The 26,900-nt window shown below is 35.3% G+C and overlaps 1 long non-coding RNA gene across 2 annotated transcripts in view; it reads left to right on the top strand.

The window, feature by feature from the left end:
* LOC148001081 (uncharacterized) overlaps positions 1–17,029 on the top strand; it is a 138,803-nt gene extending 121,774 nt beyond the window's left edge. Inside the window, exon 5 of one of the 2 annotated variants that reach the window (XR_015638391.1) lies at positions 16,408–17,029. This is a non-coding gene — a long non-coding RNA (uncharacterized LOC148001081). The remainder of the gene's footprint in view (positions 1–16,407) is intronic. The other variant, XR_015638394.1, reaches the window with a different exon arrangement.
* Positions 17,030–26,900: the final 9,871 nt, after the last annotated feature.

The following is a 26,900-nucleotide window of genomic DNA, read 5'->3' as shown; positions in this document are numbered from 1 at the left end:
TAGGGAACAGAAAAATAAGAGAAAAGCTCTTAATAATAATGGAGAAGTTATAGAAAAGACTGAAGGAGTTGAAGAGTTTGCAACCCATAGGAAGAATAAACAAGATCAACCAACCAGTGCCCCCAGAGCTCCCAGGAACTAAACCACCAACCAAAGAGTACACAGGGAGCAACCCATGGCTCCAGCTGCGTATGTAGCAGAGGATGGCCTTGTTGGGCATCAATGGGAGGAGAGGCCCTTGGTCCTGGGAAGGCTTGATGCCTCAGTGTAGGGGAATGCTAGGAAGGAGAGGGGGAGTGAGTGAGTTGGGGGACACCCTCATAAAAGCAAAGGGAGGGGGATGGGATGGGGGTTTCTGGAGGGCAAACCAGGAAAGGGTATAACATTTGAAATGTAAATAAAAAATATCCAATAAAAATATTTGTAATAAGATTATTTTACATGGTTTGAAAAGGAAGAAAAACTAGAGCACGTCTTTCTTCAGTATAGTCATGATTCCATCTTGATTTTTATCTGCAGTTGTTATTTATCAATCTTGTCACTGCTTATATGTTGAGTCAAATCATTCTTTGTGTATTCTAGAATATTTTGTTCCATACTCCACTACTAATAATAGATAAGTAATAGTGCCTCTATCAGAATATAACAATTAAAAACACATTCAATACTATTAAATGTCCACCTAAAGAAGCAGATTTCCTTTTATTGTGGCCCCAGCCCTATAAAACGTTGCCCTACCAAATAGCACAGTCTCACCACAGAACCTTGTACCAACTGCTTTCTCTTCCTGGCATGACTTGCATCAAACATCAACCAGAAGCCATCTTTGTATGTATTAAAATACTTCTATTTTAAATAATAAATGATAAAATGTCTGTATCTTTATTTTAAATTAGTTTTGGCCAGGCATTTATATTAAGAGTGTGTATTATATATTCAATTCACTCTGTAGAAGAATGAAAATGTTCCTTTTGTCAAAAGAGTATGAACTTCAAAGAAAAAATGCAGGTCACCAAAACAAATTGGAAAATCAATTATTACCAAAAGTGGCTAGGTGACAGGAGATTAAGAAGGTGGTGACTTCCAGGCATATTACCTAAATATTCTCTTTGTTGCTCTTTACAGAGTTTTGTGCTTAACCCTGGCCTGATTCACGAGGGGATATTCAAAGTATCTGAAATGTATCCACTCAAGCTCCATTAGGAATTAGGGAGGTAAAATAGCCATGAACTTACAGCAAGAATAATTTAGTTTCAAAACTAGTTCTTTTTTATCGTTTAGCAGGAGCACACATAACTTTTTTTTAAAAGATCATTTATGTTGTGCTCTTCACAGAACTCTGACACTTAATTGCCATTGTTATTAGTAACATTTTACAGAAACTAGCGAAAGATCAGGAAACTGCTGATTTTTCAAGACTGATAAGAGAAATAACTTCGCAGCCTGTTTTTTAAAAAAATATTGTCAAAAAAAGTATTGTGAAAAAAGTATTGGTTTAAAAGTCATGTTTTAACAAAGAGAAATTAAAATTACAAATAGTTAATCAGAATCAGATTTACCTATAACTGAAATACACATAATTATTATTAGACAAGGATCAAAAGAAAAAGTTTTCCTTAGTAACTCTGTCTATAAAAATCCTCAGTGACCCAAGGTAAGTTTCACAATAAAGCCATGAGTCTTTGAGTAGTTCATTCTATTAATCTCTTATCTACAGGAGCAAAGATGCTATGAGGACAAGATTTCTCTAAGTTGGTCTTAGTATTCAGAAGTACTAAATAAAGAAAACCAAATCATTTATTTAGCTAACAGATTAGCACAAAGAGAAAAAAGCAAATAAAGGCAGTCTTTTGAGAGTGTGCCAGAAAATTTCAGCAATATAGTCCTTCATGGTCATTTGTTAGATTGTCTCCAAGAAGAAGAAATGACAGATTTTGAAAAGTAATATTCTATCAATATAGGCTAAGACTGTAAAAGGAACTGAAGAGAATTGATGATTAAATTTACCTTTGGATCTGCAATCTATATACTGCAGTGGTTAATATTTATACATTGCATTTGAAGAGTAAAATTTATGAATTTGTGGTAATGTTGAGTTTTCAAAATAAAAGAGCATCTCTTGGTAACATGATGGTTCAGAGAACAAGGCAGTAATAGTCTTGCCACTAGGAAAGTTAATTTAATGCTTGGGTAAGTACACAGGAGAAATAAAATAGTTCCCAACATATTGATCTTAAACCAAGTCACAAAGTGACAGTGAGCAGTGCTGTGGTTTGAAAAATCATCACAACACTAACCACATCTGTATCATAGACATAGAAAAGAGAATATGTTAGGCAAGCTTAACTTAAACCACGTTTTAGTACCTGGCTCTTTTGAAAAAAGATATTAAAAGTTCTGTAATTAGACAGAAAATTAGACAGACAACTTCCATACAAATGAACAACAGAGGACTCTCATCTTCTAACTTGCTCTCATGCTAACATTTAATACAACTATAAATAATTTAATGAACAATAATTAAAATTTATATAGAACTTTTTTATTAAACTATACACCACCTTTGTTTCAGTCAGGTTGTGGATGTTCTTAAATGATCTTTTTCTTGGTGAAGGACCCTAGTCTGTATTCAGCTCACGCCCTCTCTTCATCGTCCACCGCCCACAGTTCTTTAGTATTTCTTGGTTTTTCATAAACTGAGTATCTCAAATACCATGTAGAAGTTATTTTATGAGATATTGCTTAGTGCTTAATTTTTATGGTTATATTAAGCACATTTCCTGTCTTAATGCTACAAAATCATTTTGTGTGATTGTGTCATCAGTTCCTCTTCCTTCAAAGCTATCAGCATCTTGCCTGAGCACCAAGTGGTTGTTTATTTGCCTCTGAAGAATGCAAACCACTGATCTGGGACTACCCCAATTGCAATCGTGGAGCTAATCTAATAGCCTTTCTAACTGGTTCTGTTACTCTAGAGATACCCTGCAAATGTAGAGATTAAAGCAGGGTAATTTTTAATTGGCTGTTTGTGACAAAAAGGATTACTGAATTAAATTAAAACATTAAAATTATTGACAATACAAATTTCTGATTTTAGACATTGTATATCTGAGGGAATAACAGCTACTGAGGATATCCTAAGAGAGCTGAGCTTAAGATTTGCTAAGTTAGACTCCAGAGCATCAAATAATCCTTTTTAAAAATGGGCTACAGAGCTAAACAGAGAATTCTCAACTGAGGAATATCGAATGGCAGAGAAGCACCTAAAGAAATGTTCAACATCCTTAGTCATCATGGAAATGCAAACCAAAACAATTCTGAGATTCCAACTCACACCAGTCAGAATGGCTAAGATCAAAAACTCAGGTGACAGCAGATGCTGGGGAGGATGTGGAGAAAGGGAAACGTTCCTCCATTGTTAGTGAGATTGTAAGCTGGTACAACCACTCTGGAAATCAGTCTGGCTATTCCTCAGAAAAATTAGACATAGTACTACCAGAGGACCCAGCTATCCCACTCCTGGGCATATACCCAAAAGATGCTCCAACATATAACAAGGACACGTGCTCCACTATGTTCATAGCAGCCTTCTTTATAATAGCCAGGAACTGGAAAAACCCAGATGTCCTGCAACACGGATACAAAAAATGTGGTATATCTACACAATGGAATACTATTAAAAACAGTGACTTCATGAAATTCTTAGGCAAATAGATGAAACTTTAAATATTCATTCTAAGTGAGGTAAGCCAATTACAAAAAACCTCACTGATAGAGTATATTAGCCCAGAAGCTTGGAATACCCAAACCGCATGAGCTCATAAGAAGGAAGACCAAAGTGTGGCTGCTTCAGAACTTCTTAGATGGGGAACAAAAAATACTCACAGGAGGACATATGGAGACAAAGAGTGGAGCAGAGACTGAAAGGCCATCCAGAGACTGCCCCATATGGGGATGCATTCTATATACATACAGTCACCAAACCCATACAATATTGACGCTGCCAAGAAGTGCATAATGGAGCCTGATGTAGCTGTGTGCTGAAAGGCCCTACCAGAGCCTTACAAATACAGAGGAGGATCTTCACAGCCAATCATTGAACTGAGAACAAGGTCCCCAATGGAGGAGTTATAGAAAGGACTACAGTAGCTGAAGGGGTTTAAAAACCCATAAGAAGAACACAATCTCAAACAACCAGACACCCCAGAGCTCCCAGGGACTAAACCACCATCCCAAGAGAACACAGAAATGCACCTATGGCTCCATTTGCACATGTAGCAGAGAATGGCCTGGTAGGGCATCGGTTGGAGGAGAGGCCTTTGTTCCTGTCAATGATTGTTGCCCCAGGTAGGGGAATGTCAGGGCTGGAAGGTGGGAGGGAGTGGTTGGGAGGTGAGGGAGCACCCTCATAGAAACAGGGGGAGGGGGAGAGGGCTGATAGTGGGTTTCTGGAGGGAAAACTGGGAAATGGGTTCACATTTAAAATGTAAATAAAAATGCAATTAAAAAACATGAAATAACAGAAAAAAAAAAGATTTGCTAGGTAGAATAGGTGGAAGTGTCCCAAGAGAGTCACACACTCGAAACTAAACAAAAGTATGGCATAAATAACTCTGTATACAGAGACTATTATGTTATTACAGTGACTTTTTATGTTTAAAAATTTATTGATAATAGTTGTCTGGAATTTGAAAAAATTATTTTAATAATAGTATGTAAATTGAAAGGGCAAAATAGTATATAAATATTGAATTTGTTTCTTTATTTTGACTTGATTTACATCAATTGATTTTCTTTAAAAAAAAACTACACTCTAGAGCAGGTACTAAAATAAGATAAGATGAAAAGGTAATGCAGTTTTAGCCTACTATCCTAATTTGAAATGTTATCAAATCAAGCACTATATAGTTCTTCTCAGGCTCTGAAAGAGAATTAGGAGCCTAGAGATATTTTAAAACCAGTATTCTTGAACTCAACAAGATTTTTTTTACTTAACAATGTTTCTCATAGCACCATTAAAGAAAGATTTTATATTCAAGCATGTTTTATATAAAAGTGATCATGAGTCATTTGGAATAATTTCTTTAAAATTCACCAAAAAAATTATTCTGAATGCCTACTATGTCTAAGCAGTGTGGTGTAGCAAAGTAGCAGTGAGCGATATTACTATTTTAAGCAGTGGAATACTATGAAAACAGGAAGTGTTATTAAAGTTTTGGCTGGGTTTTACTTTAGGCAATTCAGGCCAAGAATGGGAATTATACACTGCACTGACATAGGGTGTCGAACTGAAGTCTGATGAATGGGGTGGAAAGAGAAGGCAATAGTCAGTGGGCTTTGCTGTCATTGCTTATAGTCTAAGAGATGAACTAAGAAAGAGAACTTTCTCTTAGGTGAAGAAAGAGATGCATGGATACATCCGCGAAGTGGACATGTGCCAGTCTAGACGACAAGTTAACCAGTGAATCTGTCTCAGACAAGAAAACCTGGAAGCCCTGCCAAGTAGGAAAACCTGGCTTATGATGCAGCCATTTTCCCGCTCACCTACTTTATAGTCACACTTCAAACAGCAATGGTTGAACACAAAAAAGTAATTTTCCCCCTTCAGGCCGTTATGAGACCTTGATTGCTAACAAGCTTGCTTAGTGGTCTCTGTGATTAAATAATTTATATTAGCTTCATAGTCTTGATCCAGGCACTGTGGAAATATACAGTAACATGTAAGTGTTTTGCTTCCTGCTAAATTTTCTCCTCTAATGCTGAAAATTTTAGAACCCTGCAGTGCCTTCACATTATTCTTATTCAAAATAACTCTGGAAAATTATTAGAAGTCAAAGCTCTTTTGCACCTAAGGACAATACCTTTGTGTTCTTGCAGACTAATGGCAAAACCAGAACTCCAAATGGATGGCTCCAAATTCAGGAGGTCAAACAGAGGTGACCACAGACTGTAGTCTATTTGTCTTACTTTTCTTCCCTTGTCCTATTTGTTTAGTGCGGCCATGTTGTTATTAGAATCCCTGCTGATACATAAAAATAAATCATAATTAACATTAATAAGTTACCTTTGAGGTAATAGGATTCCTTGGTGAGTCACACAATTAAGCCTTCCAGGAGCGTCTAATTAGAGTGTATTTATTCTCTAGCTATTGCTTGTCAATTATTTAACACAGTCTTTGATCCTCAGCTTATTCCAGCATCTCAGAATACTAATGTACAGTTCGAAAAGGTCTTTCTGAAATTAGTCCTCCCACTTTGTGTAAGCAAGCATGAGTTGGTTGAAATAAAAGAAGGTGAGGTCAATACAAGCTTGCACATGTGCATTAAAAGAAGAAACAGTTTTCTGATCTGAATCTCATTGCAAGAACATTCTCACAAGGATTAGGAAACAACACTAAAATGACTTTGTAAATATTTTGCCAATTAAGTATTTTCATAACTTGTAATATGTGGGAGCATTTAATAGTACAGAGTAAATGCTTAGAATCCCCCAAACATTCCAATTCATAAAATGAAAAATTATATTCAATATCCAGTACAAATCAATCAGCAGCATTCGCAAGATAAAGGAAATGTAGCCATGTGTTGAAAAGTACTAAATATGAAAACAAAAAATGAAAAAGAATAGTAAAGTTTTGTATAGTGACCGGTTTCTTCCATTCTTCCCACTCTACATAAATAGGATATTTGTATAAAGGTACATAAAAGTATCATCTTCTATTCACCACTTGCAGTTAGAATTATAAATGGTAATGAATAAAACAGGACATGATAAAAGTCTCCATGGGTAAAATATTGGTATATCACTGTAAGTTCTTCACTGAGAAAAGAGGCATAGAAAGGCTTCACATTCTCCAGCACACCGCTACCAAGGAAGATTTAAAGAAGATTATGAAACTTCCAGTAAGTAACAACTATTCTCCGAACTTTACAAATTTCAGGCAAAAAAAGCATCATTTAGGAACAAAAATTATGTTTATTAATAGGAGAATGGACACAACCCTCAGTAAGATGTCATAGGGCTTTACCTACAAAACTTGGGTTGCCCGTACTAAATCCTACTGTTAGATTGATTTGTTCCTTCGTTGGTGAACACAACTAGAAACTTACATACCTCCCTATATGAAGGTAAGAGCCAAAGGAAATCAATTAGCAGACCAGCGACCTTGATGTTCACAGGTATTTTCTTTCCCAAGGAAAAAATGGAGGTTTAGCCATGCATGTCTACTCCATATCCCAGAACACCAAATGAAACTCATTCCATCTGTTCTCATTTTGAAAGGTCACAGGAAAGGAGTAAGTTCTGCTTGGGGAAATTAATGTGCAAACAAAACCACCACAGCATTCAAGACCGAGCATCCTTCACAAGTATGAATTTCTTCAAGTCTGGATGGAGTTGGGTGTACTATCAGCAGTCTAATCTGGTTTGAAAGAACTCTGAGTGTTCAAATGAAATGATGTTTATTACAGCTCTCTGACTAATCCCCAACACACACACACACACACACTCACACACACACACTCACACACACACTCACACACACACTCACACTCACACACACACACTCACACACACACTCACACACACACTCACACACACACACACACTCACACACACACTCACACACACACTCACACTCACACACACACTCACACACACACACACACACACACACACACACACACACTCCAAGAGTCAGTGAAAGAAGCAGTACCTCTTTTTTCTTTTTTCTTTTTTCTTTTCTTTCTTTCTTTTTTTTTTTTTTTTTTTTTTTTTTGGAGCTGGGGACTGAACCCAGGGCCTTGCGCTTGCTAGGCAAGTGCTCTACCCCTGAGCTAAATCCCCAACCCCGAAGCAGTACCTCTTATTGAGTGAAATGTAATTTTTCACCAGATAACAAAGATCCCAGTACAAACACATGCAAGGGGGCTTGAACAAAGTAAAAAAATAAAACTAAGATGTGTGCAAAGGATAAAGAGAACTCAATAGAGAAGTAAATACCATGAAAAGTAGCATCCCACAGGCACCATGGAGGACTATAAAAACAATATCTTGCAAAAAGTAACAAACAGTATCAAATAAAAGCAAAATGAAAATCATTGCAAATGTAGGCAAACATTACAGAACTAAATTATACCACTCGAGATATATTTCCTTGGTTACAGGATAAGAACAAAATGGATCTGGATGCATAAGTAAAAACAAATAGAACCATAAACAGGATTAAGAAAATAAAGAAACAATTTAAAAATCTGGAAATTCTTCAGAGTGGTAAAATAATGAATAAATATGAACATTATTATGATCTGTAGATAATGACCAGGGCATGTAAACATAGTATACTATAGTCAAATAAATGGGAGACAGAAAAAGATGAGAATTAGCAAACAATCATGAGAAAATATACTTATATAGCATACATAGAGATAAGTCATGATTCAGACATGGAACAAAAAAAGTTAAAAAAATTAATTTGAGATAAATACAAAAGGTATACGTGGTGGAAGAAGGGGACCAGGAATTCTGCTACAGATTTTATTTCCTAGAAACAATAGGAAGTTAAACCATGAAAGCTTAAGAGTACAGCCACCTAAACAAGGCCTGAAGAGTGACCATACCAACAGACATGCTAATAATGCACTTGTGAGAAATGTGTGGCCCATCCTGGAACTATGGCTGAGAGAAAGGGAATTAGTCTCTTCTAGGGATGAGACTCTGATTAATTATTCAATTACAAGGAGGTCATCCCTAAAATTACATACACAAAAGCGACACTCAAAAGGTTGTATTTATATATTTATGCATATATTTATGTTTGACCAACAATAATAATCAAAGAAACAGAGGCTATTGATTTAGGGGTTCAAAGAATAGGGAAGGAGTTGGAGGGAGGGCATGTGGAGAGATTGGAGAGAAGTGAAGCAATCATACATTAATAAAAAAGAAAAATAAATTTAATTAACTTTATTTGGATTGACCAAGACACCCGTCAATGACAAAAGAAAGTTATTCAATTATAAAACTTCTAAGAAAGGCAATTTAAATTAATATTGTATCTGGAGAAGCACTTTCAAGTTGAATGTCAATAACTCAGTTCAAAAAACATAAAGTAAACCAGGAGTAAATATTAAAACCAATCAAGTAAAGAAATAATTATAATCTCCCATATGTTAACACAAATAATGTGTTGAACTCAATTTATCCTGCTCTAGACTATTTGAGAACAATTAAAATGAAGATTAATTATTTTGCTCAAACTATGGAGTCTATATTTTTGAAAAAATATATGTATAATCTGATTCTACCCAAATATCACGTGCTAATGAAAATTAATATTTTGGTGTTTTACTAGGCCCAGTAGAAGGAGTGTTGTATGCAAAACCATGATAGAAATTGTTGTCTTTATAATGATTGTCCATGAGAAGAGACTCAGGGGATCTCTTTGTTGACTTTTATAATATTATACTATATACAAATGACCCAAAGTACTGAGAGAGAGAGAGAGAGAGAGAGAGAGAGAGGGAGAGAGAGAGAGAGAGAGAGAGAGAGTATGAATATATGAATGAATATTGGTCAAAAACAAAACAAAACACGAGTTCTTGCTATTAAGATTTATGACTCATCCCTGGGTTGGGGATTTAGCTCAACGGTAGTGCGCTTGCCTAGCAAGCGCAAGGTCCTGGGTTCCGTCCTCGGCTCCGAAAAAAAAAATGTAAAAGAAAACAAAATCTAAAAAAAAAAAAAAAAAGATTTATGACTCATCCCTACAGGTCTCCATTCCGACATGGCGGCATTTTTAACACTATCACAGCAGAGCTGTAGATGGTACCTGAATCTGTAAGCTGATTATCACCTTTCAAAGCGCTTTGAATTGGTGGCTCAAAATCATGGCAAGGATGGATTTTTTTCTCCTTTTTTTGTTTTAAAAATTATGTTCAAATATCATTCTAACGTTGCAACATATTATATTCTGTGGATAAAAACAGTGGGCGAGAGCCATCAGATTTTATGTAATTAATCAAAATACCACCAATCTATTAATTTAAAAATCACTTTTTAAAATGAAAGTTTGGCAGCTGTCTACCCTACTCCAGGAGTAAAACAGGCTTGATTTTCACGATCTATTTCTTGCTGCAATCTGACTTGATCAGTCCTCCACAGAGCAGCACAACTGGGTGCTTGAACACTGCACAAGGAGCTCTAAAATAAAGCTAATTTCTTTTTTTCAGAAAATACTAGTGTTCTAGTTTCTGTTCCATTTGCTGTGAAAAGGCCCCAGTGTAATCACCTCTGGGCAGAGTGTACTCAGGCTTATAGATCAATTACAGTCCACCAAGGCAGAGATGTCAAGGCTGAAGGAGCTCAAAGGCCCTGACACATCAGAGGTGAACGATGCTGCCGCTCAGTTTTCATTGGTTTCTGTTTTGTTGTTGTTTTTTTTTTGTTAGATTTTTGGTTTTTGTTTGTTTGTTTTGTTTTGTTTTGCTTTGTTTTGTTTGCAGTTTATATAATCTAGGATCCTGGTCAGAGAATGGCTCTACATACAATGGACACATCCCATCTCCATTAATAGAATAATAATGGAATCAACATAGGCATGCCCAGAGGGTCAGCTCCCAGCCGATTTTACATCCTAAGTGGTCAATAAGGGAGCACTCAGCTTTCTAGTACCTTCCCTTTATTGTCTTCCACTGTATGCACAGAGACCTGGAGTTCACTGACCTAACTAGACAGGATACCGTAGATTTATACATTTCTTTAGTGTTCTTCTGTCTTTGTCATCTGACCACTGAAATTATAAGCAGGCAGCTACATTTATTGCAAAACTATGTGTGTGCTAGAGATCTACATTTCATTCTTTTCCTTTTATTTTTGAGGTAATATAATTACATCATTTCTCCCTTCCCATTCTTCCTTCCAAACATTCCCGTATACCGTGCTCTTCCAAATTCATGGCCTATTTTTTCATTAATTGTAATTGCATACACACCACACACACACACACACACACACACACACACACACACACACACACATTCCTAAATATAACCTGACCCATCTGTATAACAGTACTTGCACATACATTTTTATGGCTAACCATTTGGTATTCAATAAGCAGTTGGTGTACTCTTCCCTGGAGAAGACTATTTATCCCACTCTCAGCACTCCTTAGTTGCCTGTAGTTATTTCTTTAGGATTGAGGCCCCATGGGATTTCCTCTGTCTACCTTGACATGTCTGTTGGTGTTCAGTTCCTATTTAGGCAGGCATGTGGGTTAGACCATAGGTTTACAGTTTGATTTTACTAAACATACATTCAAGACCTGTTTTTAACCATTGGAGTCAGCTCCTTATAAACCCTATTCCTTAAAGTAAAAATCTTACATGGCTTCATATATATTATTTTGAAGACTATTTAAAACATATTTCAAATACCAGTATTAATCAACCTAACAAAAAATCTCCTTAATCATAATTATTCATTACTACTAAAAATGCATTTTAAAGGGTGATTCAAGATAAATTTTTTTGAATTCTCAATTAGAAAATTAGAGATATTTCTGTTGACTATGAGTAGCAGACCTTCAAACTTAGTAATGTATCTGGCTCTTGAATCTTGATGACAAGATGCCATTTTATAAATTGTTTCTTAGCTTCTACTGTCCTGCTCCCCAGGGAACATCAATGGAGACCCTGGAGAAGGGAGTGGGATGGATAGGACAAGAGGCACGAGAAATGGAGACAAGACAATTTCCTTTTAAGTCTCATTTAATCAAGCAAAAAACACGTGCTTCTTGGAACAAGAATACCCTTGGCAGGGAATAGAGAGGCAAAGATTAAAACAGAGGCAGAAGGAACACCCATTCAGAGCCTGCCCCACATGTGGCCCATACATATACAGCCACCCAAGTAGACAAGATGGATGAAGCAAAGAAGTGTAGGCTGACAGGAACCGGATGTAGATTGCTCCTGAGAGACACAGCCAGAATACAGCAAATACAGAGGCGAATGCCAGCAGCAAGCCACTGAACTGAAAATAGGACCCCCGTTGAAGGAATCAGAGAAAGAATTGGAAGAGCTTGAAGGGGCTCGAGACCCCTTATGAACAACAATGCCAACCAGAGCTTCCAGGGACTAAACCACTACCCAAAGACTATACATGGACTGACCCTGGACTCTGACCTCATAGGTAGCAATGAATATCCTAGTAAGATCACCAGTGGAAGGGGAAGCCATTGGTCCTGCCAAGACTGAACCCCCAGTGAATGTGATTGTTGGGGGGAGGGCGGCAATGGGGGGAGGGTGGGGAGGGGAACACCCATAAAGAAGGAGAGGGGGAGGAATTAGGGGGATGTTTGCCCGGAAACCGGGAAAGGGAATAAATTTTGAAATGTAAATAAGAAATACTCAAGTTAATAAAAAAAAACAAAACAAAACAAAACAACAACAACAAAACCACTTGCTTATAAGCAGAAAAATCACATAACACAAACTGGTAGTCAGGGTAACGATAAACATATTCACATTAGAAATCAATGGCATAAGTTTTGATTTCCCAAAAACTTCTTACCTACGATAAGTTTCAATTTCCTGAAGTTTCTAACTAACAATATAGTGAAACTCATTTTTATGTAGAAGTAAGCTACCAGGAAGTCTCCAGTATTCTTGGCTGGTGGTAACCCCCACAAATGCTACTTGGAAACAAGGGCCCATGAAATGGAAAACATCTAGTCCAGGCAAAGAAAGGCATAAGGAGGCGGCTGGGTGGCCCCGGAAATTCTACAGTGGAGGCATAACAGAAAGAAATGTGAATTGGTTTATTTATTGTACGGCATTGTAAGAAAGCTTAAACTTTTACTTTTTCTTCTATAATAAAATTTCACTCTCTATAGTCACAGAACTTATTCACATTTCAGGTACAAGCTGAATGCATATCTATAGCATTTCAGAGTAACTCCATTTTTACTGAACCCATGTCATCTACAATCGAAATGCAGAGAACAATGAATACGGGGTGCTTCTCAGTTTTCTTTCTCAATTTAGGCTCCTACTCAGAGAACCGCACCAACCACATTATGTACATCCTCAATTCTTCCTAAGCAGCTTAGGAGGGACTAGAGGGGGCTGGAGAGATGGAACTAAATTTAGTTACCTCCATAACTGTTACCATTCTAGTTCCAAATGACTTGTTCACGAATCTACCTTTTTGGTTTTAAAAGGTCAAAAAGAATACAAATAATTTTGGTAGTTTACTTAACTTGTATAGATGCTTGGTAGGACTTCTGAATCCTGTGCTATTTATGGGAAATTTGCACCTTTTAAGGAGGCGTTTTTCCTCTTTTGAGGAGACGTGACTAAACAGCATATTGCTGTTTTTAATGAACTTACTCACTCACTACTCTTTTTTGCTTGTTAATTATGCTGCCAAATCAAGTAAGCATTGTAAGCCTCATCCAATTTTTCTTTTATTTTTGGATAAGCTTTAAAAAGGAAAAAAATTGGCTAAGAATCCTTGAAGTCATGATATATTTTAAGTCTGTGTGTGGAGACTTTTAGACGAACTATCTAAGCTTTTAAGGCAAAATCACGAGAATTTCCATAGTAACATTTTTTCAAGAGATAAATGTCTAGCCTTCTAAATTTAAATGAAATAGATTGGAATAAACATTGGTGAGGGAAATAGAAGTGAAAAATATGTGTTACCTTAAGTAAAGGGTAGAATCTTCTGTAAGAGAATAGTCCTGAGAATATAATGGCGTCCATATTCACTCTCATTCTCTTTCATTTCCTGTTGTTAATAGTTTCCAACTCCAGAATTTTTTTACCAATTACAATTTTTCAGATAATATTTTTGTTCATTTGAGGGCTTCAATGTGGCTTGTTGGGCTATAACCAGGTCTAATAACCATAATTTCCTAGAATTGACAGTACAGTGATATAAAGAATATGGCTTGGGCTTGAAATTGAACTCAACAATAGGCTGTGCTACTCAGAGCGTCTTATTTTGTTCCTTGGTACCTCTACTTTGTATCCAAGCTCCTTTCGTGTTCCTCAATCACATCAAACTATTCTTGTTTTAGAGTTCTGGGCCCATTTCTCCTTTAGTTGGAATGTGTGGTAATCACCTATTTAACCTGTTTAATTTTTTTATGCCTCTGCTCTCATATAAGAGTATGAGATACATTTTCTGTCGTCACACATTCCCTTAGATTCTTTAGATAGTTCAATAGTTGCTAAAATTGCCTTATCGATTTTTTCTTATATATTCTCCTTTATGCAGTAAAGAAGAAAATCCACAAATGTGATGGCACTTTCTGTCATAGTTTCTGCATTTCCACTGCCTCAGAGTTACTTGATAAATGTAATGATCTAGATCTGAAGGCAGAGAAAAGGACTAATCAGCAACAAGCAGGTCCATTCTTCAGACCAGAATGGGAAGATGGGTTTGAGTACAGTCTAAGAGGGAGAGGAGTTTACAGACAAATGAAGACATGGGGCATGATGCAGATGTGGAGACAGAATACTGTATGAAGTATGGTTATTGGGACAATGTGGTCTCCATTTGGGAGAGGTACTTGATCTGTTGAGTTACTTCATATAATCCATGTCATATGAAAAACAGTCCAGATTGAATGTGATAACATTTGAAAGGTCAGTTGTGCACATAATTTTCAGTTAATATAATTTCTAACATGAACATAGGAACAGCACAAATGAATTCCATGTAAATAAGGACAACCATACTTGATAGAGTCTCTCAGTTGTGAGGTTTAGGTCACCCCAGGCAGGAGCTGTTGATGAAATCTACAGCTGAAAGTATATCTCTAGGGACGATTTTCCGGGTTGGATCATCTGCACTGAACTTATGACTATTACCTGACAAAATCTTTTTCCACCCTCTAACTTCTCTTCACATAATTAATATTTGTGTTTGATTAAAAATATAACTGCAAAGAAATTTGATTCAAACAAATACAATATAGAAGACAATTTGGATGAATTGCTCTTCATGATTAAACATTCTGTGGTAAGGTGAGATTTTCTGCCTGGAATGTTTTATCTAAATATTCTAATCCTTTCCTTTTGATTTTAAACAAGAGTTTCAGAGAAACAAATGATTTGAGACTCAAAGTTTGAAACCAAAAAAAGTGTGTACATTAAATCTATACACAAGAGAATTTTGATTAAGTAAAGGAAGGAACAATGAAAAGCCCCAAGTAAAATTTTCTAAATTCTTATGACCATTCCTTTCACTGAGACACCTCCCTCTGTTGCATTCAATGGGTTCTTCAGCTCTGTTGATTCTACCTCTCTTGTCTTATTTGTCTTGAATACTTTTTCAATTGCAGTGTTGGCCATGAAACACGTGCCACATCCAAGACTGGGAAATGAAGATTGAACAAGAAGTTCTATTTCTCAATATCTAAACCCATCAGAGAAATAATCTATTATTTTAAATAGGCATTATTACTTCTTCCAAATCATACTAATATGCCCTCTTATCAATAAACTCCCTTAGAATTAGAGTTGCAACTAGTTCAGAAACCTACATATAAGAATATTACCCCACATTTTATCATATTTTCTCTTTATCTAAATCATTACAATTTCACACTAACTCATCATATTTATAACTATAACATATTTTAATTAAAATATTTGCCTGTATTTCTAAAATTTATCATATAACATGACTACAAATAATTTCATTATTTTTCAAACTGTAAAGGCTTTTTAGTTAGGTTACTATTGCTGTAATAAAATACAATAGCCTAAGATAGTTGGGTAGTAAAGAGTTTGTTTTACTTATGGTTCCACATCATCTTTTATCATTTAAGGACAGGAATTCAAACATGACAGGAACCTGGAGGAAGGAACTGAGGCTGAGTCCCTGGAGGAATGTCACTTTTTGGCTTACTCAATATGGCCTTCTCAGCATGCTTTTCCTTAGCACCTAGGACAATTGACCCAGGGGTAGACACACGCATTTCTATCACTAAGAAAGTGTAGGCCAGGCTTACCTCAACCTGGTCTATTGTAGGTATTTTTAAATAGAGGTTCCCTCCTCATAGATGACTCTAGCTTGTGTCAAGTTCACATTATACTGTCCAGCACACTAAATAATAATTATTAATTGTAAGTATATCTTTTCTCAGGTTTACTTTATCAAATGTGAGCTATTCAATACTAGAGGAGAAAAATATATCTGACTATTCCCACAAAAATCCATCAGTCACCAAGTAGTATTACATTTACTTTTGCTTTTTTCTACAGGACACTGAGGAACCCAATTCTGCCTAAGGGGTTCTTGACTAGGAAATAAATAATATTACAGTCTATTGAGAATGCTAATATCGTAAGAACTTTTTATTCTCAGACTCTTCACTGTTCTTTTTATTTAAATAAGGTGAGCTATTGGCAAGCTGCATGGAATCTGACTAGGTCTGTCTGACTCTTCCCTTGTTCATGACTGCCTGAAGTTGGGAATTACCATCAAGCACATCCTTCTTTAATGACCAGGTGGCCTGTCTTCATGCCATCCCAGCTGCTTTGGACAGATCTCACTGACAGCCTGCACCAGATTGAGGATACCTCACTTCAGCCAAGAGAAGCCCCAGTGAACGCCCATGTAATTGTGACTGCAGCCACTGTAGAAGATCCCACCCACACCTTCTTGTGCAATACCAATCTTTACTAAGGGGAAATAGATAGGTTACCTTCCTTAGACACACATAAATCTTGTATTTAATAGAAAGAAATCTATATCCATAGAAGGCATGTTATGAAACTGAGATTGATGAATACATGAGTCTTGTAAGTTGTGTGTATTAGATGATCACGATTAGTGAAAACAGAAGATATGTGATAAGAGGCTGGGATTGGTGGAATTTAAAGCATCTCACCAATATACTGCACCATTTTTTTAGTGTTTTGAGAGGCTATTTTATATTCTCTTCTATTCAGTGCAGAAGACTTATTTCCTGTCATACTACAAGCATAAGCATTAATAAAACCTTTTATTATTGGGGCTGCTGTTATCTTCTTTCGGTATTTTTTTATTAGTACCATGGTAATAGCTGGGTAAATGTTAGGATCAGAAGAAAACTTGGCTTTCTAGTTGTCCATACCTGGAAGCAAGTCGTAGAAGGTTGCTGGACAATGATAGTCACTGAACTCAAGTTTTTGGACCATACAACAGCTAGAAAGTAGCTGGTGATACCTGAACATAGAGTGCAAAGATAATGAAAGACTTACAAAGTGTTAAAAAGCTGAAAATGGAAAGCCAGATGTTTATGGAAAGCAACAGAATAGGAGGAGATTAGACAGCAAGCCCACCTTGCCAGAAAAGTCCCAGAGATCTGCCAAGGCTTGAGAGCTAAGAATTAAAACACTTCAAAATAAAGGTGTGTTGTATTACCTGGTATTAAGAGTTGGAGCGCCAATAACTCAATATGAGAGGGTAGGTGCAAGACAATGCACTTTGAAGGTTCAGAGCTTCTTCTGACTTGAGGAATTATGAGTTATGTTTAGTTTTCAAAGATGGAAACATACATTTCCAATCCATGTTGCTTCTAGTTTGAAGCATTGGAGAACTGAAAATTTATAATGTATAACTCTGGATTCCAGAAGCTCAAGCTACACACTCTGAATAAAATAAGGTAACAGTATTTCTAAGCAACCATGAAAGACAGAATTTTCCATATTATCTACTTCCATTATCAATATTGTACTTAACAATTTATTTTTATATCTTGGATTTTTAATTTATTTTATACATTTTAATTAAAATATAATGACTATATTTTCTCTTATCATTCTAGCCTCCCCTCCCAAGTTTTTTTTAAATTGTAGTTTCTTTATATATATATTTTAAAATCCTCTGACTGTTGCACATCCCATACCTCCATTTCCAAGAGGATGTTCCCACCCCACCAAACCTCCCCCCTCTCTCTGGGGCATCAACTTTCTCAAGTGTTACGTTCATCTTCTCTCACCGAGTGAGACAACCCAGTCACAAAAAAAAAAAAACACACACACACACACACACATGGAATGCACTCACTGATAAGTGGATATTAGCCCAAGTTCTTAGAATACTTAAGAAAAATTTGATAGATTACATGAAGCCCTCCCATGTTTCTTATCTCTCCAATTCCTTCCATATTTCCCTTTTATTTATATTTCAAATTAGTAGCCTCTTCTTTCCCAGCTATAACTCTTACATATATGTAATATATAATGCACAACTAAATAAATACAACCTTCTACGTGTGCTTTTATATATATATATATGTATATATATTTGTGTGTGTGTGTGTGTGTGTGTGTGTGTGTGTTTTCATAGCTGATTTCTTTGAATTGGGCCACACATAAAATCAATTGTCCATAGTTCCTTGTCTAGAGAATTGACCCATGAGATTTCTCCTCTTTCAGTGTTAGCGTGTCTAGTGGTATTTTCATTGTCTCTAAGACTGGCCACAAAAACCCTTCTTTTATATCTAATGTTTTCTGAAGTCAGTTCAGTGTCACGCTATTAAAGCACAGCTAGTAGAGTCATCAGTCAGGAGGATCACTATAGTCAAGGAATTAGAGACCAGCCTGGACGAGTGACTTAGTCATGAAATGATACATAAGATTCTGAGTTGGATCTGTAGTTTTACCAAACAATATCCACCACAACACAATAATTGTAAGTTTATCCTGGGCACTATAATAAGAGTCCATCACAAAAAGAAAAGGAAATAAATGTAACTCTTAGTGGGGAAAAACTATCCCTTCTCACAGCTAGATAAGTTACTTTATTAACTCAGAAATCTTCGAAAGGATTAAAACCAGAAGAATTTTTATAAATTTTGTATAATTACACCAATGCTTAAACTCTCAAATAATGTAAAAAAAGAAATTCTATTTTTCTAGTCAACAACTTTTATTTGACAGAAATCTATGAATAATAAAGATTAACAATATATTAAAATGAAAATATTCATAATTTTAGTAAATCAACTTTTTTTCCCTTCGGAGCTGAGGACCGAACCCAGGGCCTTGCGCTTGCTAGGCAAGCACTCTACCACTGAGCTAAATACCCAACCCAGTAAATCAATTTTTTACAATGATTTCTTTGAACATTTTAGCTGTCATGATTCATTTTCCAAATTTCCTTTAAAAAAGAAAGACACAAAAATCCAGATATTTATGATATTTTTAGGTAAAATATTGTATTACTATCATAAGTACTTTCTGTTCATTATTTTATTACTTTCAACATGATTTCATGTCATGAACATTCACCTGCAAAATTATGTCTTCTCTTGTATTATGTATCACATTTTCTTGATTGACAATATGAATAACTAATCTTACAATAATTATAAAAAACAACAACTACCTTCACAAGATGTGTACATAAGAGAGCACTGGTATTCAGTGCAGAATTAGTGTGCTTCTGAGGAATATTTTTAAAATTACTTCAGCCTAATGGTAAAATGCAATGGTAAGCTGTGTGAACACATCTGCGACTATGTAAAGAAAGAGGTCTACATACTTTAAATAAAGGATTTTTATTACTAGAATGAAATTACAATGCAGAAAATACATACTACTCACTATAGTTCCTAAGAACAACTTAATATGCAATATATGTCTTGAAGAAAGCACCTGGACAACAGCCATGTTTGCTAGCATTTATGCAGAATAAAAATTCTTGAACTAAACTTTTAACCTTTGTATAATTACTGTTGAAATTCCTTCATGATTTGAAATTATTTACTAATCCTATGCAGGTTTATCTTCATTTTGTAGAAGTTTTATAGAAGTTCAATAATCACAATAATACCCAAGGACCTTGAATGATTTGCTTCGTTATTCAAAAACATTGCAAAGCATCATTTTAAAAGTCCATTTAATTTTAAGATACACTAAACTGATATTATTGTTAATCTAAACTCAATTAGGGCATCCATATTTACAAAAAATAATTCCTGTGTTAGTTTTCAGCCGACCATTTGCCGTGCTCAATTAAATAATACTCATAGTCTGAAAAAAAACTATAGTCTTCATTAAAATAGTCAAGATGCTTTTCATCTTTCAAAATATGCTGTTAGAAATAAAGTCATGTTCAGCCATGTTTCATTTTTACATAGAAAACAATGTAAGCTTTCCAAAAACCTATTACTATATATACCCTTTTTGTAATTTTGAAATGTTGATATAGGTTTTAGTGTAACATAATAAACATCCATCAGTGTTCTTCTAACCTTTTACATGTGTGTGCTCCAGCATTTACTATGAACATTTGTTCTACCTAAGCACCAGGAACCTATGGGCTGACTTTAACAGCTTGTCCTCTCCATCTAACAGTATGCTAAATGACTGACAACAGCTTTACTTTTCAAAGAACATTTATACAGATAGTTTTTTACTCTGGTTTCCTTTAAGTATGCTGAGAAACATGTCAGATATGATTATATATTTTTCTCTACAAAGAAGGTGAAAATAATGTGTATGAAAGTGTATTGATTTACCAGCACACAGAAGAAAGTCTCAATAACCTGGCTTTAAGATAAACTGATCTTTCAATGAGCACATTGTGTGCAGAGACTAGACATATAGAAATCATTCCTGTTGCCTATTGCTATTTCTTTATATTGGTAGACTCCATCAAATACACATTTCTAACTTTGATATTCAGGATTTTATGAATTATCACAAAGAACATCTTTCCCTTCTTTGATTCTGAGATAGCCAAGAAGCAGTATCCCAACTCTCCCTGGGATCTTCCATCTTCCCTCAAATGCCTTCTTCACAGACTCTTCATGCTCTCCGGGATAGAAGTCACAGTGATTCCTGTATATCCACTCAAAACCTAGGAAAGGCGGTAGCATGAACATTGAAAATGCTGTTTTAGATTCAGAGACTTAAAAACTCTTCACTTGATCTTAGCCAAAAGGCCGAGAAGCGATCAGAGACTTAAAAACTCTTACTGCCTCTCTTCTTCATCTATTGTGAATATCATGGCAGCAGAGACAAAATCAGGCTGCTGTTTACGGAAAACCAAAGGAGGTAGGGGACCAAATATTTGAGAGGATACTCCATACCAGACAAGTAGAAAGGTCCATTCTCTGTTTCCGCATCCTTCTGCACTCTCACATTCTCTGCAATTCAGATTTATTTGCTTTATTATTTTTCTACATATAAACTCATGAATTTATATAATGATGTAGCCAGACATAGTTATCCTAAAAAGATAACTGTAGATTTAATTTATAGTAAATATGCCTTGAGTTATCAAAGTAAATCAATCAGTCACTTTCAATACCTTAGTTTTATTATTAGGAGAAAATCTGATGAGAACAGTTGTTTTAAGGAGTTAAATACCCATATAGATTGACCTAGATGTTCAATGACAAGATGGATGCTAAGAAAGTAGTCTAAATATAATGACATATTAAAATATAAGAAGTTAAAAAAGTCTAAATACTAAGCAAATTGAATCATTTTAAAATCTTTTGAAATATAAGATATATTAAGCATACATTATAGGAATATTTATTGATAAGTAAAATGAAAACTTTGCTTAAGATAAAGAAAAAGACAAATTGTATTATGTGATAAATAAAATAAATATGAGAATAATATAGGTCAAAAGTACATACTTAGCTTGTATTTTCTTTTATCTTAATCGGGTCTGTGAATGTACCTGTGTATGTGTGAGTGTCTTATACATACATGCAACATGTATGTAAATTCTTAACTCATGAAGCTACTTTCATTTGCAAATTGATGAGGTCTTTAGTTAACAGTGATGTAACTCCATCTTCTTTGGTAAAATAATCCTATCTTAACACCTTCTCTCTCACCTTGTATTTTAACAAAGAATATCTTGTCAGAACAAGGTAGACCAGCTGTGCTAGTGTGATCCCTGAGAAGTATAATTACAAATGTTAATTAATAAAAGCAGGGTGAGAAAAATTATGATAATAAGATAATGGCTTTTCTCTAAGTGGTCCCTTGTTAATAATGTTGTTGTTGTTGATGTTGCTGCTGTTGATATTGTTGTTGTTTGCTTTTGGTGTTGGTTTTGGATTTTGGATTTTAGAGGCAGTATTTCTCTATCTATCTCTGACTATTGTGGAACTATGTAGACCAGGCTATCCTCAATCCCCTTGTATTTTTTAATTCTGTCTACCCTGATCCATAATACACATACAAATGAAATGGTTAGGTTTTTTAAAGCAATGCTTCCTTCTCTCTCCCCAAAAATATTTGGTGTAGGATATAAGAACAAAATATTGACATTTGCTACCCATATAAAGAAAAATTATTTACACTTTTCTTGACTCTCTAAATTTAAGAAAAACTGCTACAAGTAATTCTGAGTGAATAGAACTACGATTATCTACACTTTGTGAAATACATTAAAAAAAAGAGAGAGAGGACACCCGACCACCTCGCAGGACTCCATTCTCTTTGAACAGACCTATTTAAAAACTGTCTAAAATAACAAGAATATAACCCAGAAAGCACATGAGCATAAAATATGAAAGAGAACCAATAAAATTGATAAAATAAAACAAATCTAAGCTAATCCATGAACAACAAACACTTTGAAATTGACTATTTTTTATGAAATATTAACATACAATTTTGAGAACTTAATGAAAATACATTTTTTATAAAAAATCTTAATTTTTAATGCTTAAATCCTCAAATATCAAAATTCTTAGTGTTAAAACATCTGAATCCTGTCTTGTTTTGTCCTGCTTAACTGTCTTCTCTAGGATGTCTGCTCTTCTTTGAAGAGGAAGGAAAGGAGAAGTGGATCTGGAGAAGAGGAGAGGTAAGAGATGGGAGTTTGGAAAAGTGGAGAGAGAGGAAACTCTGGTGCAGATCTGTTACATAAGAATCTATTTTTAATATTTTTATATTTAATGTATTTTACAGTTCAGAATTTATCCCCCTCCCGTTCCCCCTCTGACTGTTCCACATCACATACCTTGTCTGAGAGCTCTCCAGGAGCTAGGTTAACAACAGCAGCAAAAACATACCAGAAAATAATAGTTCTCCTTTACTGAAATCTAAAATGCTAATACCCACAGCTCTTGTGGAAAAGTAAGTCTCTATAAAATGGAGGAAAGGTGAATTCTGGGGAGACAGAGACTGCACAGTAGCAAGAATGAAAGCTTCCGTTATAACTGCCTTGCCTCTCTGCATTAGCATTCCTCTGGGCAAATAGAGACCTTGGAGGTTCTTATAGCTAAAGTGGCATTTTCCTGAAGAAGCTCCTGAGGCTGGGGACTGGTTGGGAAGCAATGATGCTTAAGGTAAGGTAAAAAGACCCTGAGACACACAAGTTGCTTGTCAACATCTAATTTTTTTTTCACCAACGCACTTTATATAACAATGATGGTATGGATGAATAGATGTCTCTTGGCATCATTCTTTATCACTAAAGAACATTTAACTAAAAATATTCATGTTAGAGTATATGAAATCAATGTTGAATATTAGAGAGTAGCACCCCTTAGGAAGGAAAATGTGAACATATAAGCTGGAGAGCCAGGACTACAACCACAAGAATAATATTATAGCAATTCACTGTGTTGCAAGATTTCAGAGTATAATTACTGATGGGCATGCTGCCCGGTTATTATTCATTAGATGCATGCAACTACTCCATCTATCCTTGTAATATAGGTGTTTTTAAATGTTGACTTGTCTTCTAATGCTTTTTAGGCAAGGCCTTTTGTACTGGTTTTATTTCCTCTTAATACTTTTGATATATTTCTTTGCCACTATTTGGCATTATAGTAGTTTTAAAAGTGGATACCATGGATTTCATCTTCAAGTCATTTTATTGTTAATATTTTTATTTTAACTAAAGGGTAATTTTATTATTTTTCCTCCCCCCCAAGACATTTCATGACTCCTGCCTTATTCTTTCTCTAATCTATAGCTTCTTTTTCTTTGATTATTAGTCCTTCAAATATTTATATACGAGTACTCCTATAAATACAACCTTTTGAGTCCCTGTAGAGTTGCTTGGATGTGTATGGTTTCAGGACTGGTTATGTTACTGCATAACCAGTTAGGAGTTCCTCCCTATGAAGATTAATTCTTCCTCTCTCGGTTGTCAGTAGTTACTTGCAGCTCTTTGACTAGGGGTAGGGTCATTGGAGATTTCCCCCTTGTACTTTACTAGGCCAATTAGCCTTCTCAATATTTGGTTCTGGTTTAGGAAGTCATATTTTGGTACTGTGGGTATAACTTCTCTATCACTTCTAGGAGACTCAAGGCTCAATATGTATTTCCTCTACATGCAGAATTTCAGAAACCTTTAATTTGCTGTATACCTTCTTTTGGCAAATCTAGTTCAATTTGGCAATGTTGACTTCATGCAGAAGTATTTTGTGTGCATATATATATATTATATATATATATATTGTGTGTGTATATATATATATGCTCTCAAAGATGAAAACTCAGCATTATACACAAACATATATACATATATAATAAATTAAGACACTCCATCTTCATATATATGCATCTGAGGAAAACAAAATTACTTAAAATGTCAGTTTTGGAACAGCAAAATATATAGCAGTAAACCAGTTTTCTATAGTATCTCAAATGACTCACTTATAAAGCTGATACACAATTAATGACTGAGATATTCATTTATACATTTAACTTTAACTATATTTCTTTAATATGAGTCTGTTCCTATATGTTAATTATTACAAAAATAAATGCTTATTATTTTCAAATAAAGTAGCAAATACTCTTTTGGGCTTCTGTATGCGTCTCAAATAAAACCCCCATTGGAGGTTGAATAGATGTCTTCACAATAATTTTAAAGTATTTATTTCATTATTTTGTTTTTAGTTGCTGATCTTTGATAATTTTAAACTGTATAAACTTTAGACATTAGCCATTTTGACATGTCTAGATTTCAGAGTAAATTTCTGCGTCCCGACATGTGTCTTTTGTATGCCTTAAAAGCTCCAAAGACTAATCAATGATGTGTGCTGAGTTAATGCTTTTAAAAAAATGTTTGCCAAATACTTACTTTCCCCCTTATTGAATCATTCCTCCTAATAAATACTCAGGAAACATTTAAGTTCTGATACATTTTAACTTTTCCAGAGTATATAACATTGTAAGTTTTTGTCTCTGGGTCTTTACATTTCCATAGGATTCCATTTGGAGGACATTTGTTAACATCTGGACATATTCTCTAATGGGATTTCTATAGCAAGGCATTTTGGAAGACATAAAAAATGTTTAGTGCTGGAGTAGACTTATTTACTTTTGAAAATAATAAGTATAACTCCCACAAGAAGATATATGCAAGACAAATTTGCTATCACCCTTCAGGTTTCCTAAACAGTTATATTCTTTGGTATCATATCAGAATACATGTGCATTCCTGGCAGTCATATTCCTATCTGAACTACGGTTCAGTCAAATAGATCAACAGTGTAAGTGTGACTACCACCATTTCTGTATGTAGCAAATCTTCTTAGTATTTTAATGACACTTTAATTTTTATTTTGTTTTGTTTCTGTTACTATTGACAATAGTTTATTTGGGGATTGTGTATGCACACTACAAAAAAATCAAAAATGATTTTATTAAGCCAAGAAACTTTCTTTTGCTTTTATTTGACTTTTCCTGAAAGCAATACATTTTGCTATGGAAAAAATGGAAACAAGTGATAAGCAAATGGCAATATAAATTTTAAGTAGCCCATAGACAAATCTCTTAGAAACAACTCCCATTAACAATTTTATAAATCCATTTCCATGAATTTTCAATGGAAATATATTAAAAGTTAATTTTCTGCTTGGTAACCAAAATTTTTATTTCCTCATATATCATAAGAATCTAAAATATCGATCAGTGGATGAAATATGTTTTATTAAAGTATTAGTTTATTTAAGACCTACTTATTTCCACAGTTCAACATTTAACATTAAAGCACTGTCCTGGTTGGTTTATTTGTCGGCTTATCACAGACTAGATCTATCCAGGTAGAAGAAACTCACTTGAGAAAATGCTTCCATCAGATTTTCTGTAGGCAAGTCTGTAGTCCATTTTCTTAATTACTGTTTAATGTGAGTAGTCCCACTCCACAGTGGGCAGAGCGACCCATGGTCAGGTAATCATAAATTGTAAAAGAAAGCAGGTTAAATAAGCCATGAGGAAGAAAACAGTAAACTGGTCCTCTATGGCTTCCGCTATGGCTTCCGCTATGGCTTCCGCTATGGCTTCCGCTATGGCTTCCGCTATGGCTTCTGCTATGGCTTCCGCTTCAGCAATAGATGCCTGCAGTAACCCTCTCAGTGATGTCATGGGATTGAGTATTGTAAAATAAAATAAACCCTTTCCTTCCAATTTTTTTTTGATAATGGAAATAGGTACCCAACTAAGATAGGTGCTCTCCCAACATGCTTTGTTATTCTTTTTAGCTAATGGAAACTATTGCCTGCACTGGATAATCTGAGCTCCAGATTTCAAAATATGCTTTAAGAAGTCAGGTTTATGCATTCATTATCATGGCTTTCATGCTTTGTGTTCAAAAAATGTCGCGCCCACCTCGACCGGCAAGGAAGACGCAACACCGTTGGATTCTTCTCAATCAGCCTTTATTGCAGGAACACCTTATTGATGATACGGGGACCCCGGGGAACAAAGGCACTCGCCTTAAATACAAGACAAGCTGTGGCTATAAATTTGTCCACTGGGGATTGGTGGAGCATGAAATACCTATTTAGCATGAATATCACCCTGGCCTTGTAGGTGCTGGGGGTCTGCCAACACATGCGCTGTAGGTGTTTACCACAAACGACCACCGGATGTCGGTGCCATCTTTAGCCGCTCCCTACAAAAAAAGTCAAC

This window comes from Rattus norvegicus, chromosome 15 (assembly GCF_021556685.1).
Source record: "Rattus norvegicus strain SHRSP/BbbUtx chromosome 15, alternate assembly SHRSP_T2T, whole genome shotgun sequence".
NCBI lineage: Eukaryota > Metazoa > Chordata > Mammalia > Rodentia > Muridae > Rattus > Rattus norvegicus.
The sequence above is the reverse complement of the archived record's forward strand: the minus strand, read 5'-3'. Positions and strand labels throughout refer to the sequence as shown.